Raw genomic sequence first — 10,787 nt, 5'->3', positions numbered from 1 at the left:
AGGAGGGGGAGGGAAGGAGGGAGGGGGGAAAGGGAGGGAGAGAGAGAAGAGAATGAGAGAGAAGGAGGAAGGGAGAGAAGGGGAGAGGGAGAGGGAGGGGGAGGGAGGAAAGGGGAGAGAGAGAAGGAGAGAAAGAAGAAGAAGGGGGGGATAACGATGGTAAGGGTGGTGGTTATGTAATAATACTTTGGTGTGTGATTGGCTGTCTTCCTCCGCCTTCCACTGCCGCTGAGTCAGTTCTGACAACACCCCGCTTTGATGGCGGAGGCTGTAGAGCTCAGCCTGAGGAGACAGCCCAAACCTACTTTGGCCTCTGTGGTTCTAAGAGTCAGAGTGGCCCTTGGTAACAGAGGAGAACTGCCCCATAGTGTTTCTTAGGCTTGACTCTTTGTGGGAACAGTCCTCCACACCTTCCTCTCTGTGGGGCACCTGGGGGGTTCTAAGCAGTAATCAGAAGGTTAGCAGCTGAGCCCTGCAGGAGTTCCTCCCCTGAGGTAGCCCACCTTGTCACTGTTGCTGTTTGTTCTGACAACACTGTACCCAGGTCCTTGTTGATGGATTAGTCCTTGTGTGACCCATCTCCCTACAGTTGCCAGCACAGATGAGATCATGGCTATGCGAATATTTGGGGACAAAGATTTCACAAAGTTGCAGTTCTGCTGATATGTTTACCAAGATAGCCTCATGTGAGGGTTGGTGGGAAAACTAAGTCACCTCCACCAATTCTGCCTTCTTGGTTCATGGGGAGACCTGGCTCTGAGGAGGAGAGAGGAGAGGCGAAGGGGTTGGCACTTCTGTGTTAAGCTCCTGGGTTCTGTTTGGGGGTTTTATTTGCCCTGAGGGGTCTGATGAAAGCACTGGGGGACTGGGGGACCCTCAGGTCTAAGGGCCTTCTCTCTCCAGCGTTTTAAGGTGGAGCTCCACACTGACATTATGGCAGTCCTTTTGACTATGCATTGAGTTGGTCATAGTAGGGGACAAAAGTAATCCTAGAATGTGGGAGGCAGAAATGTGGCCACAGGTGCTCTGTCCTGTGAGGAAAACTCCATCTGGTAGACAGGAGAGAAAAGCAAGCAAACCATTCTGATGTTGGAAAACACAACCTTACTGTGACGCGGCAGAAGGGAAGCACATGCTAGGGGGAGACTCTGTGTTTGTTAGCCTGGGAAGCAGCTCTGGGCAGAAGTGGCATCTGGGAATATAGAAGCTGGGAGGGCATTCTGGGACCAGCATCGACAGGGAGATGGAGAATCACTGGGTACATCGGGGCTTTGGTGGACAATCTTCTTTAACTTACATAACCCAACTTAGCAGCGTAAACATTTCTTGAAATAGTACTTTGTGGACCAGAGCAAGCGGTGACAGGGAAACACAGCTTCCAGGGTAAAGCTAGGATGGGGCAGTCAGAGCCCTCACCCTGCTGCCTCTGTCTCCAGAGGTGAGTCCTGCAGAAATAAATGTGTGGCTGGTGGAAACGTGAATTACTGATGCCCCTTCCCAGCTTCTCTTAGAGTTCTGTGGAATGTTGCTTGGAAATAAATATAGGCTCAACAGAAATTGAGTTGATGCAGAAAGGTATAAAGTTATCAGTAAATAATTTAGGGTCTTTGAAGCTCAGGTGGCCTAGTGGTAAGGAATTGTGCCACTAATGAAAAAGTATGCTGTTTGAATCCCCTCATTGCTTTGTGGAAGGAAGGTGGGTGATCTCCTCCTGTGTGATTTACCGGCTCTGGCAAACTTGCTGGGGGCTTGGTTATGGGTCATTTCCAAGTTGAAGGCACACAACAATGGAAAGACCTGAGCCATTATTTGACACATTGAGTCAAATCCTTCTCACTGGGGCCACGTGACCACCCCACGTGACCATCCCCGGAGCTTCCATGGCCACCTTCTCTAGGGAAGCAGATTGTAACTCTTTTCTGCTCTGAAGCTGCTGGGTCTGTTGACACCACCAGCCTGCTGGTTCACAGCCAAGCGCTTCACCATCGAACGAGGGTGTGATGTGTTTTCCTGAGTCCACGAGGCAAGTGGTGTGCGAAGGACTTTTGTGTAAAGCAGGGATGTGATTCAGAGCTGCCCTTCAGCAGAACTGTGCTGGCAGAAGTGTGTGGGTTGATCTGGAGTGGCAGGGAGACTGAAGTTGGCTCAAAGAGTGTTTTGGGCCAATGATACGTCATGGTGAGACAGGCCTGTAAGCAGAGGCCTTAATGGAATTGGAACCCATGGGACTGGGCACAGAAGAGATGACCTTCTGGTCAGCGGGCCAGCACATTAGCTATCTGCACCGTCTGCAGACACCAGATACCCGTCTCCACGGGCCCATCCAATGTCTGCCCTTCTGGCTGATTTATTTCATGCAGTGAAATGATTTCTAGGCTCATCTGCGTTGTGACGTGCATTGGGACGCTGTGTCTCTCTGGAACCGAATCGTTTCCCTTTGTATGTATAGACCACGCTTAGAGGATCCATTCATTTGGACAGAACTCTGGTGCCTTACATGTCGTGCTGCTAAATGAAGTCAGGGTTCGAACCCACGAGCTGCTATGGCAGAGAAAGATGAGAGGTCTCCTCCTGTAAGGATTTACCGTCTCGAAGGGCACCAGTGGTCAGCCCGCTCGCCAGCCACGGGTGGCATTTGAAGCACTCTCTCTGAAAGCGTGGTCTTTACACCAGCCCAGCATTGGCCACCAAGTCCATTCTGAGTCAGGATGACTGACTCTGTGTGTCTCAGAACTGGATTCTCCATGAGATCTTCTATAAAGAAGTGGATTGCCAGGTCTTGTCTTCTGAGGGCTGTTAGAATGTGTTTAAACTACAAACCTTTCGGAGCTAAAACCACTTACAACACCCAGGGAACACAGGAACATACTAGAAATGCAAATTCTTGGGCCTCCTGCAGACCTGAAGTACAAACTCTGGGAGTGGACCCCCCAGGTTTGTTGTTATGAGCCTTCAGGGAGTCAGAAAGTTAAGAGTTTGGAAACCGTTAGTGCAGTGCCCTGGTGGTGCTGCGGGTTAAACAGTGGGTTGCTGAGCCGTTGCTGGTTCAAACCCACCTCTGACTCTGCAGAAGAAAGATCTGGCCGTATGTCCCTGTAAAGGCAACAGCAGTGCTGTCACTCTGTCCTGTATGTATTCACTGTGAGTCTGCCTGTGACCGTGGACGGCCTGGGTTAGTGATCACTTCGCTACACGGCCTAGGTCTCTCCTGAGGCCTGAGATCTGCACGTTCCTTTGCACCATTTTGAAAACAGAAGTCAACCATGAAAGACACACACACACACACACACACACACACACACACACACACGTGCAAGTCGTGTTCCACTGCTCTCACCACCTCTGTGCCTGAGCCTTTACACGCCACCAGATGGGATGCTTGCTCTTCTGTGTAAAAAGCGATGGTCCCTTCCCTTTGGTCAGGAAAGCTGACCGGTTCCAGCCTCCTCAGCATCTCTCGGGCTTTCCCCTCTGTGACTTGGGGCAGAGGCCTCAGCACCCACCCTCGGGGGCCTAGAAGCAGCCCTGTGGTCACCAGCACACACCCTTGTCTGCAGCATTGCCATTTACCTTGAACTTGTGCGTGGATTTATATCCTAGTACATCACATTGTTGTTTATCGTCAGAGCAATGTTTGAAATTGCTTTTTTTGTAAATCCCTTTCTTCTGCCTACAGTCTCTCAAAGAAAATCCACACCCTAGAACTCCATTTGATCGAACAAATTAAATATTGATGCGGAAATGTGAGGTAATGAACACTCGTGCGTGCCATGCCATAGGGTGGTATGTGAGGATGACGGGCACGACTAGAAGAAGCTCATGCCATCTCTGCCCACACACCTCTGCGGCCACAGCGGGGTGAGGAAGGCGCCAGGCTGGAAACGCCACCCCACAGAGCCGTGCCCCTTACACAGAGGGTTATTGTTAGACAAGCCTGCCACAAATTTGGATGGGCTTCAGCACAAAGGCTTATGTAATCTTGCCACATACACTCACCATTTTATTTCTCCAAGATCAATAAAGAGGGTGAAAGCTTTGATGATCTGTGCCAACATCAGCCCATTGGAGGGCTTCCTGGAAGCCCTGCCTGTGGTGAAGGGGGCTGTGGCAGAAGCAGACGGGGACCAGTGTCTGCCACTGGGGGCCACGTAGTGACTGGTGTCCAAGTGACAGAGGAATGCAGCGCCTGGCCTACTCTTGAAATGATGAGGCTTCTGTCTGGGCCCTGGGTGCTCCTACCCAATGCTGTGGGCCCATCTAGGATGCATGGACGCACTCTGCTCTCAAGGAGAATCAACTTACGGCAGCCCCAGGGTGCCCGTGCAGAGCTGATACCACTGTCATTCAAATGTATTCACCAACAGCCAGGGCCAAAGAAGCAGAAATAGATCACTTCTACCAACTTTGTAGTCATAAACAGAGCGAGCATGCAACCAAAATACTTAGATAATAATGGATGATTGGAATGCAAAGGTTGAGAACAGAGAAGAAGGATCAGTAGACAGAAAGTGTGGACTTGGTGACAGAAATGAGGCTGTACAAAGAATGATAGAATTCTGTACAATCAATGACATTCATTGTGAACACATTTTATAAGAAACATAAACGGTGACTATACATACACATGGGTTTCACCTGATGTTCTACACAGGCATCAGACTGACTATATCTGTGGGAAAAAATCATTGGAGAAGCTCAGTATCAGCTGTGAACACTCAGTCAGGTGCTGATTGTGGAACAGACCATTAATATGCAAGTTCAAACTGAAGGTTATAAAAATTAAATCAAATCCGCAAGAACCAAAGTATGACCTCAAGTCTATCCCACCAGAATGTAAAGACCATTTCAAGAGCAGGTTTGAAGCCTTGAGCAGCAATGAGCAAAGACCAAATGAGCTGTGGGATGATATCAGTAATGCTATTCATGAAGAATTCGAAAAGGCCCTACAAAGACAGGAGAAAGAAAAGATCAAGATGGATGTCAAAAGAAACTCTGAATATTGCACTACAGCACAGAGAAGTCAAAGCTAAAGGAAGAAGTCAAGATGTTAAGGAGCTGAAGAGAAGATTTCAAAAGGCAGCACAGGAAGACAAAGCAAAGTTTATAATAAAATGTGCAAGGAACTGGGGTCGGAAAATCAAAAGGGATGCGTTCACTCAGCATTTCTTAAGTTGGAGCAACTGAAGAACAAATTCAAGCCTCGAGCTGTAATACTTAATGATGCTGAAGCCAGACTGTTCAGTGATCCAAGAAGCATCAAGAGAAGATGGAAGGAGTACACAGAGGCACTACACAGAAAAGAATTGACTTCGTAATTTCATGAAAGAACATTTGATCAAGAGCCTGTGCTGAGGCAGGAGGAAGCTCAAGCTGCTCTGAAAGAACTGGCAAAAAAGACAGCCCCAGGATTTGATGGAACACCAGTTGACATATTTCAGCAACCAGATGCTGCCCTGGATGCACTCACCAAGTTATGCAAAGTAATATGGAGGACAACTACCTGGCCAACTGACTGGAAGATATTTGTATATATTCCCACTCCAGAAAAAGGTGACCCAACAGAGTGTGAAAATTATTGAGCGATATCACTAATATCACACGCAAGCAAGATTCTGCTGAAGATTATCCAGAAAATGACTGGAACGGTACATCAGCAGAGAACTGAGAGAAGTGCAGACTGGGTTGCGAAGTTGCTGTGTCACTAGGGACATCATAACCAATGATAGATGGATCTTGGCTGAAAACAGAGAACAAGACAAGAATGTCTGTGTTTCACTGATGATGCAAAAGCATTTGACAGTGTGGATCACAATAAATTGTGGCTAACCTTGAGGAGAATGGGAGTCCCAGAGCACTTGATGTGCTCATATGAAAACCTATGCTTGGACCAGGAAGCAGTAGTCAAAATAGAGCAAGGAAACACTGCATGGTTCAGGCTTTAGGAAAGGTGTGTGTGAGGTATACATCCTGTCTCCATACCTTTTCAGTCTATATGCAGAACAGATCATTTGGGAAGCTGAAATTTAGGAAGAGGAATGTGACATCAGAATTGGAGGAAGATTCATCAACTACCTGTGTTATGCAGATGACACAACTTTGCTTACTGAAACTGAAGAAGACATTACGTGTTTACTGCAGAAGGTCAAGGACTGTATGTAGTCTTCAATATGGATTTAAGATCAACATCAATAAAACAAAGATTCTCTATACTGGTTCAATTGGCAGCTTTATACTGGACAGAGAAGAGATTGAAATTGCTGATAACTTCAGTTTGCTTGGCTCCACAATCAATACTCTTGGTCCCAGCTGTCAAAAAAATCAAAAGAAGAGTCATATTGGAAAGTTGGCTATCAGGGACCTCTCCAGAGTACTGAAGAGCAATGATATTAGTCTAGAGACTAAGGTGTGCCTGACCCAGGCTATGGTTTTCGCAGTTACTGGCTATGCATCTGAGAGCTGAATAGTAACTAGATGATAGAAGAAGGATTGATGTCTTTGAGTTGTGGTGCTGGAGAAGTGTTGAACGTAGCACGGACTGCCAGGAGAATAAACAGTTTGATCCTGGAGAGGGTGAAATCAGTTTGCTCCCTGAAGGCAAAGATTTTGAAGCTCTGTTTCTCATACTTTGGGCATGTGACCAGAAGGTACGAGTCCTTGGAGAGTGAGTGACTTCATGTTTGGAAGGGTGGAGGGACAGCTCAGGAGAAGAAGACCCTGTATGAGATGGATTGACTCAGTGACTGGAGCCAATGGGATTAGGTCTGTCGGAGATGATGAGACTGGCTCAGAATGGGGCAGGTTTAAAAACTAATGCGCATAGAATCACTGTGTGTTGCAGGCGACTTGATGGCACTGAACAACAACAATGATGTATATGAATGATTTTATTGAACCCAGTTAACAATCACAGATAGTACAGAATACCGCATTATGACACAGTGAGCTAAGAGTTGGGCTTCCGACCAAGAATTGCGCTTTCCACCCTCTCCACTGGATCAAGATGAAGACCGTGTGGCCTAGCAGGATTCGCGGCCTCCAGAGCCCTGTGTGTATGGGGGGGCGGGGGGTCTACTGGCATCTCCCAGGACTGGAACTCACTCCGCGGTACTGGGTTTGGGGTAGTTTGTAAGAGCAGTATGAAAACGCTTGAAATACTGAAAATTGCCAAAATGTGACACAAAGCTAAGAAGTGAGCATGTCCTGTTCAAAGTTGGGGCCTCTACCCTTCTTCAGGAAACTCTAGTGGCTTAGTGGTAAGAAGCTGTGCTGCCAACCTAAAGGCACGCAGTTCAAATCCAACAACTGGCTGAAGAGAGGACGATACACAATCTCTTCCCTTGCAGTTTACAGCCTCTGAAAACCCCAAGCAGGGTCAGCTGTGAGTCAATTTTAACTGGACGGCCTACAACAACTTAGTCCTGTTGCACGTAAGGTTCCCACAAACTCTTGATTTCTAAAAAGTGCAGGATTTGTGAAATGCAGTAAATGAGGCAGGCTCTATTGCTGCCCCCTTTAAAAAAGTAACAACTAAATCTCCCTTGCTGTAGCTCAATGGACTCCTTTAGGAATGAGGTTTTAGAGTTAATTTCCAACAGCTTTAGAGGTTCTAAAATGCGGGGAAACAAACTGTCACCATGTCCTTGGCCCTTCCTGGATATCGTATTAAAACCAGCATTCAGGTTTTTCCCAAATGTGTGGCAACAGCTTCAACATCTATCTGTTTACTCAGTGGTTACAAATTGCCAATGGGCCGGGCCCTGTCTATCACTTCCAGGGCAAATTAATGTGTGAAAACTTATCAAAAGAAATCTGTCAAGTTTGAGTAAGTCTAAATATTGCATGAGATTCCCAAAGGAAATCAAACTGAGTGAGATACAATTTTGCCTGTTGCCGCAGCACATGAGAATTTATTTTGTTTTATTTACTTGGCTTTATTTCCAGGATGTTGATAGCATTTCATGGAGCCCGATGGATTAATGTTTTGCTCTGATAGAAATAGATTTTGAGTCTTAGGGGGAAGGAAGCCTTGTTGTCTGCAGACTGATACAGCAATACTGCTTGTTTCTGGGAGGAGTGTTAGAGCGGAGGGTAGATGGGCCGGCTGAGTCATTCACCATCTGGCCTCACCTAGATTTCAGCTTAGTCTCACCTTTAAGATGAAGAGAAAAGACACGGGGTCTATGAGATGCTCTTCAGCTTGTTATTTTGTCAGGGGCCATCAGGTCGATGTTGACCCCTAGCAACCCCATGTGACTGAGTGGTGATACCTGGGAGGGTTTCCTGGACCAGAACCGTTGTGGAAGCAGATGGCCAGGTGTCTCTCCTGTGGAGTCATGGGGTGGGTTTGAGTTCCCAACCTTTAGTTCAGCAGCCGATCGCCACCTGGACTCCTCCTCCTCCTGGCTTTGCCCCATGATTTATGCTCATCTGCTCTCTCCTGACTTTGTATTTCCACGTACCTTCCTGCCCTGGACAAGCAAAAATTCAACAAGCCGCGTGGTGGTATTTGCTGTGAAAAAGAAGTGTTTACTGGCTAGAAATCTACCTCGTTCTGGGGGATTCAGTGTTGGGCTCTACGTGATCTCACCCCAAGTGACTTTTGCCTGAACAGTGGACGTCAGATGCTGATGTCAGATGCTAGGATCTTAACACAATTAGCATGACATTCTTCTCGGCAGGAGGTGCTTCTCTGGCATGGGAAGTTACCAGAGGCTTATAGCAAATGTGGAAACATATTGCAACTCTAACTCTTCGTTATTTTCTGTTAAAGTTTATTTAATGTTATTTAATGCTTTGTCACTTACCAAGATTAATTGCCAGTCTTCATACTAAGTTACTGCTTTGTGAATTTAAATTATTGTATTAGTTCAAAGGTTCTTTTCTAGTTCTTAAGCCAGTCGCCTCTCCCTGAACTCAGAGAGCATGGCTGTAAAGAGGGAAGGGGAGCAACTATTTTGAAAAAATGTCTTTAAGGAAAAAAATAAAATATGTTTTCATTGATTTGATTGCAAGTCTCCTTGGAGAGGTGAAGGTTGATTAATATTTAGCTGGTCAGTTACTTTTTAACTTCTACCTGGTGACTTTGGAGATAAAATTTATACTTAAAACACTTGTACCACTAATAATGAAATGGGCAGTCTTCTCTCACCGTTCAGATGAGACGTTTGCGCTACTGAGAGATTACCTGCTTGGTCTGAAAGTCACATACCTGATTGGATCCCAGTGAAATAAATTGGGGGGTGGGGAGGTGTCAGCTGTGAAGATCGCTGCCTTTGTGGGCTTTTCCATGACAATCAGGCTCCTTGGTGACCTGTTGGGGCCTTTTCTTCCCCCAGGTAATCATTTCAGAGGAATAGCCAGCTGGTTGAGGAGCACTTGTCTGTCTACACTCAAATCCTCCTGACATCAGCATGGGGCTACTTATAATTTACATGTGTAAATAAACTGATGAGCTGTTCTCATACGGACATAATTACATCCATCTAAATGCACACAGAGCACACGGCAGTGGTGCAGTCCGCTGATAGCCGCTGACAAGGGGCAGGCCCTACACGGACCAGCCCTTGTTTGCAGACAGTGGAGGAACCCAGTGCACGCTTCCTGTTGCCCAGTCAGTTGTCGGGGTCAATTACAGTGGGGATGCGCCGAGGTATTTATTAAACGACAAAATGCCTTTTACAGTAATTAGCGTTCCTCCTGCAAAACTGATAACCTTTCTGCCATGTCCCAAGGACACTCCGTGCATTTATTCCCTCACCCAGCCAAGTGGGATCTGAAATCTGAGGGACTGACTCCCTTGGCATCTAATTACCCTGCCCCTTTCCAGTCACAGTGCAGCCACTGGAGAGGAGGTGGACCTCGTGTGCTAGTGAATGCCAGGACCAAGCGTACTGTTCCAGTACCAAGGGTCTTACCCCTCCAGACTTGGGTACAACTGAAGAGCCACACTTTAAAGAGATGCCTAGTTGGCTGCCTGGATCTGAAGGAGCTCAGTGCCTGCAGAGCGTAGTGGTTCTTGGCATTGGGTGACTCACCCTCCAGAGTTGAAAGGCTGGGCTCACACAGTTATTTTTGAGACGCCTAACACTTCACAGAGATGGGAATGTGCACCGGAAGACGCTCGGAAATGACTGTTGCACGCATGCCCTGGCATTCTGGGTGGACAGGGGATTGTGATAAAGCTTCTCTCCCCATCACTGGTTCATATCCATTCCTGTGTGGCATAGGATCCTTCAGCTAATTTTCTTTAAGTCTAGATTTCCATTTATGGAATAAGCTAGCCATTACGTAGCAAGCAAGTACTTGCTACAATAAGTATTTACTTCAAAATCCCAGTAAGACAAATGAAAATAATTGTGTGTAGGACTTTGCCCATCACCAGTAAGAATAAGATTTTGAGTTGATGGAAGGAGACATTGTCAGAAGAATTGAACTGAATCAAGACTGAGGAATGACTCTTCTAATCAAAGCTAGGAGATTGGATTAGTTTCTGTGTGTCAAATTTCTCAGTTAAAAAAATGGGAAACTGTAAAACGTATTGGAAAATACAAAGTGCTGTGCGGCTCTGTGAAACTGAGATCCACAGTATCGACAATGATCTTAAAATGGAAGAAGTATTCACCAGAGTTTCCTGGGTGGCTTCCAGCACAACTGTATTGATGGTATAACCCTCTGGGTCTCTAATTAGCTCAGGAAAAGTCGCATTGTGATGGTGAGCACAGGCTTTGTGGGACGTTCCTGGCCAGTGGGCACCTACCTACTCATGACAATCTCTGTGTAACATAGTG

The 10,787-nt window shown here is 46.7% G+C and overlaps 1 protein-coding gene across 1 annotated transcript in view; it reads left to right on the top strand.

Annotated features, from left to right (window-relative positions):
* The window catches only part of CNTN4 (contactin 4), a 515,944-nt gene that overhangs the window by 303,438 nt on the left and 201,719 nt on the right, over nucleotides 1–10,787 (top strand). The gene's annotated exons all lie outside the window — the stretch shown is intronic.

The sequence above is a fragment of the Elephantulus edwardii genome, unplaced genomic scaffold (genome assembly GCF_000299155.1).
Source record: "Elephantulus edwardii isolate Elephantulus edwardi_28Jun2011 unplaced genomic scaffold, EleEdw1.0 scaffold00200, whole genome shotgun sequence".
Taxonomy (NCBI): domain Eukaryota; kingdom Metazoa; phylum Chordata; class Mammalia; order Macroscelidea; family Macroscelididae; genus Elephantulus; species Elephantulus edwardii.
The sequence above is the reverse complement of the archived record's forward strand: the minus strand, read 5'-3'. Positions and strand labels throughout refer to the sequence as shown.